This window comes from Triturus cristatus, chromosome 4_2 (genome assembly GCF_964204655.1).
Source record: "Triturus cristatus chromosome 4_2, aTriCri1.1, whole genome shotgun sequence".
NCBI lineage: Eukaryota > Metazoa > Chordata > Amphibia > Caudata > Salamandridae > Triturus > Triturus cristatus.
Window position 1 is genome coordinate 287,272,268 of NC_140586.1, and position 9,372 is coordinate 287,281,639.

Below are 9,372 nucleotides of genomic sequence, written 5' to 3' on the forward strand. Positions count from 1 at the left end.
AAACAGGCAGTTCCTCTGGAGCAGTTCCAAAGCTGCATGAGGCAGACCATGGATTGGCTACGGAAAAACTGTTTACAGTTTAACGGAGACAAAACTGAATTGCTGCTCTATGCACCATCGAAACGGATCCAAAATCTTCCTGTGGAACTTAGGCTTACACCAGACTCAGCTCCACTGACCCCAGCTAGTACTGTACGGAACCTGGGGGTTTTATTTGATAATAACCTCCAGTTGGTCTCACAGGCTAGGAAAACCTCCAGCACCTGCTTCGGCCTGCTACGACTCCTACGCCGTGTTCTCCCATTGTTGCCTATAGACTCTCGCAACATGGTTGTTAGAAGCGTCATCCTCAGCAGACTGGATTACTGTAACTCTCTGTACCTCGGAGCCCCCCATCACATTCTGCAGGGGCTACAGAGAGTGCAGTCAGCTGCTGCCAAGCTGGCACTCGGTCGCAATTTCGACTCATCCTCCACCCAGGCACTAAGGGAACTACATTGGTTACCTGTTAGAGAGAGGGTCCTTTTCAAATCTCTGTGCTTGGTGCATAAGGCAATTCACGGAACAGGCCCGATCCCACTACAGGAAAGATTTGCCCGGTACTCCCCCATAAGGCAGCTGCGGTCATCCAGGGCCAACCTGCTGGTACAGCCCAGCTTTAAACGGGCTAGACTAGGAGGGAGGGCTTTTAGGGTGGTCGGAGCTCAAAGCTGGAATGCACTCCCACCCGCTCTTAGGCAGACGCAGTCATTGACAGATTTCAGAAGGGGCCTTAAGACCTGCCTTTTCCCAGTAGCTTGAAGTCCCTGATCTTCCTTTCTCGCGCGATAAAACATCTTATCTGGTCAGAGCGCCTGGATACCCGTAGGGTTACAGTTTCTCCGCGCTATATAAATCTTTATACAATACAATACAATACAATTTATCACCAAGGAATAAGAATTCACCGCACTCCAAGAGAATAGATTTCCTCAATTTTAATTTATTTGCATGAGTGCAAATCTCACCACAACCATCACCCACAGGTACCACCCGTGGCTTGCTTCATCATTGGACCCTCACACAGACACCTGAATGTTCAGGGACGCAGGGAAGCACAAGTGGTGCAAGCGGACGCACTCCCTTGATGAATGTTTGACTACAGGGACAGTCCTCCCCTGGATGCCCTATGATCAATGTATATATATATATATATATATATTCACTTAAAAAACCATAGGTTTCACACATGTTATAGTTAGGTGGATATTTCACTCGTAAAAAACCAATGAAATTCCCCCGTTATAGTTAGTTGAGATAACTATAACTCACGCGCCCGCAATCCTCTGCTCATGACGTCACATATTACATCACTCATGACATGGTCAGTGGCATCACTCATGACATCACTGATGACATCATCCTTGTGATAGAGTGGCGGTCGCGCGAGTTATAGTTATCTCAATACTCCAGTACGGGACTTCCAAGGAGTCTGGAGGCGGCAGGGTGATGGATTGTGGGAACAGCAGATATGCCTGTGACTGGTGGGAATAAGAGCACCACCCACATGGGGGAAGGTACTTACCGTTTCTCGAATCCCTGCCACGAACACCGTGTGTCTTCAGCCTATCGTAGCGAAGCAGGCACTATTTAAATTGGATTCCAGCAGTATTCTTTTACTGGAAAGGCATCTGACGAAGGAATCAATCCGAAAGCATTATGCCACTACCAATTAAATCTGCTGCCAGAAGCGATCCTGAGTGTGTGCCTGGTTCTTCTTCCCTTGAGGGGCCTTGGTTTTTGATATGTCGGTGCGTGGCCACTATGCACCAGGGCGCCCCACCCTACAAGCAGCGCTGCAGCGAAAGTGGCAAAGTTGGTGTTTTTTCAATGGACTTGAAACGCTGCAGCGCCGCTGTTCTCCTGCGACCTAATACTCCAGTACGGGAATTCCAAGGAGTCTGGAGGCGGCAGGGTGATGGATTGTGGGAACAGCAGATATGCCTGTGACTAGGGTGTGACTGGTGGGAATAAGAGCACCACCCACATGGGTGAAGGTACTTACCGTTTCTCGAATCCCTGCCACGAACACCGTGTGTCTTCAGCCTATCGTAGCGAAGCAGGCACTATTTAAATTGGATTCCAGCAGTATTCTTTTACTGGAAAGGCATCTGACGAAGGAATCAATCCGAAATGCATTATGCCACTACCAATTAAATCTGCTGCCAGAAGCGATCCTGAGTGTGTGCCTGGTTCTTCTTCCCTTGAGGGGCCTTGGTTTTTGATATGTCGGTGCGTGGCCACTACGCACCAGGGCGCCCCACCCTACAAGCAGCGCTGCAGCGAAAGTGGCAAAGTTGGTGTTTTTTCAATGGACTTGAAACGCTGCAGCGCCGCCGTTCTCCTGCGACCTAATACTCCAGTACGGGAATTCCAAGGAGTCTGGAGGCGGCAGGGTGATGGATTGTGGGAACAGCAGATATGCCTGTGACTAGGGTGTGACTGGTGGGAATAAGAGCACCACCCACATGGGGGAAGGCACTTACCGTTTCTCGAATCCCTGCCACGAACACCGTGTGTCTTCAGCCTATCGTAGCGAAGCAGGCACTATTTAAATTGGATTCCAGCAGTATTCTTTTACTGGAAAGGCATCTAACGAAGGAATCAATCCGAAATGCATTATGCCACTACCAATTAAATCTGCTGCCAGAAGCAATCCTGAGTGTGTGCCTGGTTCTTCTTCCCTTGAGGGGCCTTGGTTTTTGATATGTCGGTGCGTGGCCACTATGCACCAGGGCGCCCCACCCTACAAGCAGCGCTGCAGCGAAAGTGGCAAAGTTGGTGTTTTTTCAATGGACTTGAAACGCTGCAGTGCCGCCCTTCTCCTGCGACCTAATACTCCAGTACGGGACTTCCAAGGAGTCTGGAGGCGGCAGGATGATGGATTGTGGGAACAGCAGATATGCCTGTGACTAGGGTGTGACTGGTGGGAATAAGAGCACCACCCACATGGGGGAAGGTATTTACAGTTTCTCAAATCCCTGCCACGAACACCGTGTGTCTTCAGCCTATCGTAGCGAAGCAGGCACTATTTAAATTGGATTCCAGCAGTATTCTTTTACTGGAAAGGCATCTGACGAAGGAATCAATCCGAAATGCATTATGCCACTACCAATTAAATCTGCTGCCAGAAGCGATCCTGAGTGTGTGCCTGGTTCTTCTTCCCTTGAGGGGCCTTGGTTTTTGATATGTCGGTGCGTGGCCACTATGCACCAGGGCGCCCCACCCTACAAGCAGCGCTGCAGCGAAAGTGGCAAAGTTGGTGTTTTTTCAATGGACTTGAAACGCTGCAGCGCCGCCGTTCTCCTGCGACCTAATACTCCAGTACGAGACTTCCAAGGAGTCTGGAGGCGACAGGGTGATGGATTGTGGGAACAGCAGATATGCCTGTGACTATGGTGTGACTGGTGGGAATAAGAGCACCACCCACATGGGGGAAGGTACTTACCGTTTCTCTAATCCCTGCCACGAACACCGTGTTTCTTCAGCCTATCGTAGCGAAGCAGGCACTATTTAAATTGGATTCCAGCAGTATTCTTTTACTGGGAAGGCATCTGACGAAGGAATCAATCCGAAATGCATTATGCCACTACCAATTAAATCTGCTGCCAAAAGCGATCCTGAGTGTGTGCCTGGTTCTTCTTCCCTTGAGGGGCCTTGGTTTTTGATATATATATATATATATATATATATATATATATATATATATATATATATATATATATATATATATTCAATGAAAAAACCATAGGTTTCACACATGTTATAGTTAGCGGAAATTTTACTGATAAAAAACCAGTGAAATTGCCCCGTTATAGTTAGTGCTGGCAACTATAACTCACGCGACCGCAATCCTCTGCTGATGCTAATACTGTATTTAGACACTTATTTGCCCATGTCTTCTTCCATACATTTTTAGCTATACATATATTACAAATATTTTTTTTTCATAAAGACACATATGTCATCAGCAGAAGATTGCGGTCGCGTGAGTTATAGTTGCCAGCACTAACTATAACGGGGCAATTTCACTGGTTTTTTATCAGTAAAATTTCCGCTAACTATAACATGTGTGAAACCTATGGTTTTTTCATTGAATTTGCAAGGTTTTTTAAATGCTAATTCCTAACTATAACGTGTGTGAAACCTATGGTTTTTTCAGTGAATTTGTACGGTTTTTTAAATGCTAAGTTACTTTACGCCATTCGTGGCGTGCGCGCCCACTTAACGCAGTTCGTTCCGTGCACGGTAATATTTTAATTTTTCGTAATTTTTATAAGCCATGCACAAATGGTGCCCTTCGGGCACCATTTGCAGACGGGGTGGAGAGAGTGTGGATAATTTTTTCTTTTATTATTTTTGTTTACAATATTTAGTTTTTGTCACCTCTAATAAGCCCTGTACATTTGGTGGCCTTCAGCCACCAAAAGCACAGGGAGTGGGGTGAGTGTGGATAGTGTTTTTTTTATTTCCATTTTTTTACCGTACGCGTACGGTAAGCGTAATCGGCGAAATTAGCGAAAAAATAAAAATTGCATTTTTGCCCTTGGGGGGTCTTTGGGGACTCCCTCAACATGGCTATGTGTGTGGGAGTTGTCTTTACAGCCCCTTTATATGATTTTTGACTTTATTTTACAATGTAACTCTCAGTGCGAGAGAGAAAATGGCGGCCGCCGCTTCCGGGTTTCTGCCGATTCGAATGTTTACTAAGATCGAAGAGCCAATCAGAATCGCGCTCACGCACGCCACCGTACGCGTACGGTAAGCGTACCGTAAGCGCACCGTAAGCTGGCTCAGATATATATATTGATTTAAAGGCTATTTTCTCAGAATCTACCAAACAGATTTACACCAAACCTACAAAAGGCACTTCCTTGACCTGAGGACTACCTCTCTGACAAATTTCAAGTAAATCTGTTCAGCCGTTCGGGCTGTAGCCCTGTCTAAAGGTCCTATGGAAAAATGCATGGGAAAAACGCGTTTTGGGACCCCCCTTTTATCTCAGCCCCCGCTTGACGAATCCCCCCGAGACTTTCAGGGTAGGAGCGGAGCATAGCGCCCCACCTATTTTGAAAAATTCGCGAGGATTCGTCGACCGGCGCCAAAGTTATTCAAAATAGAATGTTGCGGATTTCCTATGGAAAAGGGGTCCTAACTATAACTACCTACTGGCGACCGCCAGTAGGTAATATATATATATATATATATATATATATATATATATATATATATATATATATATATATATATATATATATGTATGTATTGCATACACCGTCACGCTCCAATTACTGGCGGGAATTCACGGACACGGACCACAGGAATCCTTTGAGGTTATTTTATTTAGCAGTCGCCATTACGCGTTTCAACTCACACAGAGTCTTGCTCACATATATATATTCCGGCTCCCTGTACACCAGCCTGTTGGAAAGTTTACGAAGAGAGGCAGCAGAGACGGCAGATGTAACTATGGGCCCCACTCAACTATTAGCTCAATTGGAAGTCCAGCAAAGCGGGGATTTGAGTCCATTCAAACCAGCCTCTGTATTTCTCCCACAGATGCTAACAGACGCTATTGACACCTTTTCGAAATCTGTTATAAAAGATCTGGTAAGCTTACTGGGTGACAATAAATATCAGAAGAGAACAACAAACTTTTCTAAGCAACAACAACTAGCGCTGAATGACTTGTGCCAAGACAGCTCTCTTATCTGCAAACCGTCGGATAAAGGGGGCAATATAGTTTTATTGACACAAGAACAGTACAAGGCTGAGGTGAATCGTCAACTGGCAGATGTTCGTTGCTATGATAAGACAAATGAGCAAGTGTATAAACAGAGCATTACTGATTATCATCTAATGATTTCCTCCTGGTACAAAAGGAATATGATGGAACTGGAGGAACATCTATTCCTGAGATGTCTGAATCCTGTTATTCCCACATTTTACTACCTGCCTAAGGTTTACAAAGACATCATGAACCCTCCTGGGAGGCCTATTGTTGCCTCACAAGGCAGTTTAACCGAACATATGTCTATATATATAGACCTTTTTCCCTATTATGTATATCCACCATACCCGGGTTCCGATATAGACATTGTAAGATGGCGGAATTCGCTATGCTTAGTAAGCATTGTCATGTTTAATTGATCCTTTTCATTGTTTTTATTACCCAGAAATTGACAATGTTTGTGTACAGGAAATGCATATATAAAAAATGGCGGCTCCGGCGTTTCGTGCAAACATCGAAGAAGGCAGTTGCCGAAACACGTCTGTGTGCCCTGAGTTCATTTGGTGAATAAAGACTTTGGAACTCGCCCCCGTGAGTGCTGTCATCCATTGAGGGTACGATTACCCTGTGGAGCTGGTAGCAAGACAGAAGAAATAGCAATGCACATTATTTAAAAAAAGATTGATACTATAAAACTAATTCTTATACAGAACACGAAGACATAATATCATAACTATCCAAATTATTAAAACATCAAAACCTACCTTTCAAGGAAATGGATATTTATCGTGTATTGATCATTTAATTATATTATAATGTCATTAAATAGCATGATGTCAATTTTTACAGAATTTACTAATTTCAGTGGCCATGCCTCACTTACTTTGACTATAAGTATCAAATGAACGGAACGCGAATATACACTATTAGTACCCAATATTGCTGTAGCAAGGAAAATTGGAATAAGTATTAAACGAAAAATCCCTTTTGGAAAAAGTGGTAAAAGCTAACAGGGAAAGTTTTTTTGTTTGTACCACTGTTGAATCCTCACCTGATACGGTTGTGGCAGCATTTGGAAAAGTCACAATGGCTATAGCCTCTAATCTAAAAAGGGTTAATAAGGATATTAAGAAGCAGAACATAGGATGGTTTGACCATGAATGCACATGGGCTAACCAAAATAAAAAATACAACTTTACAACTGACCCCTAGAAATAGACTGGAGGTCAAATGGCTTAGACTAACATATAACGAAGCTCCAACACGAAGAAAGAAAAATATGCAAGAGCAGGCATGGGCTAATCTGAATCAGGAGGCGAGTGCTAGGGATCCGTTATTATTCTGGAAGGTGATCATTTCACCTTTTCTGTAGATGATTTAGATCCAAGGGTAGAAACATTAATAGCTCCAAATGATTGGCAAACACATTTTGAAAAAATCTTCAATGGTGGAAATAAGATTGCAGGGGAATCCTCCCTTAAGGCATTTATCCCTCTGCATCTGGTTTCCCTGGAGGAGGTCAATCTTGCAATCAATAAAACTGCTTCTGGTAAAGCCCCAGGACCCGATGGGGTCCCGGTAGACTTGTCTAAAGTACCGATATGGGTCCTAATTATACCTAAGGTCTGTAACGCGCCAGCCCAGGGATGTGTCCCATGTACGTGGACGGATAGTATAATTGTCTCAATTTTTAAAAAAGGTGACAGAGGGGATGTTCAATGCTACTGCCCTATAGCCCTTCTGGACTCGTCTGTTAATATAATGGGGAGAATTGTATTAGATAGGCTGGAGACATGGGCAGCGGATAATCATGTTTCAACAGACTCTCAATACGGTTTTAGGAGGGATATTGGAGCGGTGGAATAGTGTATTAACCTAAATCTTCTTATTGATAAATATACGCTAGCCAAGAGGGAACATATTCCTCTTTGCCTTGCAGATTTAAGCTGTACATTGGATTGCGTTAATCACACCAAACTATGGGGAACTATGATTGAAATGGGTGCCCCTATTGATATAATTCTCATTTGTCGCAACTGTACTCATTTCTGACTGCACGAGTAAGAGATGGGATGGATGGGCTGTGCACCTCAAGTTTTGAGGTTTCTAGGGGTATCAGACAAGGGTGTGTCCTTGCTCCCTTTCTCTTTTCATTGTATTGATGGAGCAAGTAGAACAACATTTTGTATACCGCCTCTATTTTGCATGAAAAGACTAACTATATAACCTACTGATTATAATTTTACTGACGGATTGCTGTGTTGTACTAAATCAACCATTTACATACACCAATTTCACGTGGGATATTGCTATTTGCATGGCAAAATAATCTTAATAACTAAAATATGTACGCATATTAATAGTAGTACATGTGGTAATAGATATCGCATGATTTATGTTGCTTATGTGATGTTTGCGTTCCTGTTTGGATCCTAATGGTGAGTATTATCGCTTTAAATGTCGCTATATGCTAGGAAAATATGAATATATAAAGGGATTAGTGAGGGTTTAACATTAGAATCATTATTTCTTTGTATTAATTATCCTTTTGTGTTTGTTTCGCTTTAGTTGACATTTGGGCCTACCCTAAAATGGCGACCGAAATCGAGTTCAGAAGTGGCCACCGTCTCGTGACCCCGATGCCTACTGCGCAGACTCGGATGGCTCCGTGAACTTCCTGACAACCCCTGTGCACCATGTCCTCGGTCAAGGATAGGATCTTGGTGGACTGCCAAGCTTCAGTCAGTAAAAACTGGTCTAAATGAACAATTGGGACATGCAATCAAACCTTAAACATTGTTGAATAAGGGCTACTTCGGCTACGGAAATGAACCAGCAAAATCCATGGGAACCTCATAGAATAAAAATCGTATGTTTTCCAATCAGCCAATCACAGACTTCCGTCGCCTACAAATGTTTCATGTTATCCCGAAATTTATTATAAAAAGAGCAGTAGAATAGGAGGGGCATCTCCCATTACCCATTTTCCTGACATCTATGCTGGCATTCGGCAGTTTCGATGACTGCACACCCTCTTTGACCCCACAGGCGATGACAGATGCTTGCACGATTTCTGGTCCTTTGGGAATCTTTGGGACTGTAACGTGCGGAGCAAAGAACTTTGGACTTTGAGCTTTGGCCTGCTTTATTTGGACAATTAACAGCTAAATTCGGTTATGCAGAGCCAAATGAATTAGAGAAAACCCAGATAGCAAGAATAGGTCAATATAAATGTCCTGCGATCTGTATTACTTGACTAAATTTCTAAACTTCTAAACTTTGATTAATCATAAATGTCAAAATTATTTACAAACAATATTTAGATAAACAAATATTTGATTAACAGAAATTATGTGTTTGTGGTTCTTCGATAAAGAGAATAAAGGATTCTGAGTCTTAAAATGTGTTTTAGCTGGTTCTAAATCACCATCAACCAATCCAACTAATTGGTCCATCGACCAAGTGGGTGGAGTGCCTTGATGTTTGGGATTAGGAATCTTTAGGTGGTGAATGCTAATGTATATTTTGTAAAATAACTTTTCTGCCCTATCGGTAATAAGGTACCCCCCACATGTCCAGCGTGAAATCATCATCCCTCCTGT

At 43.3% G+C, this 9,372-nt stretch overlaps 1 long non-coding RNA gene across 1 annotated transcript in view; it reads left to right on the top strand.

Annotated features, from left to right (window-relative positions):
- Window positions 1-8,895, top strand: part of LOC146833657 (uncharacterized) — a 50,271-nt gene extending 41,376 nt beyond the window's left edge. The window contains exon 3 of the long non-coding RNA XR_014960261.1: window positions 8,339-8,895. This is a non-coding gene — a long non-coding RNA (uncharacterized LOC146833657). The remainder of the gene's footprint in view (window positions 1-8,338) is intronic.
- Window positions 8,896-9,372: the final 477 nt, after the last annotated feature.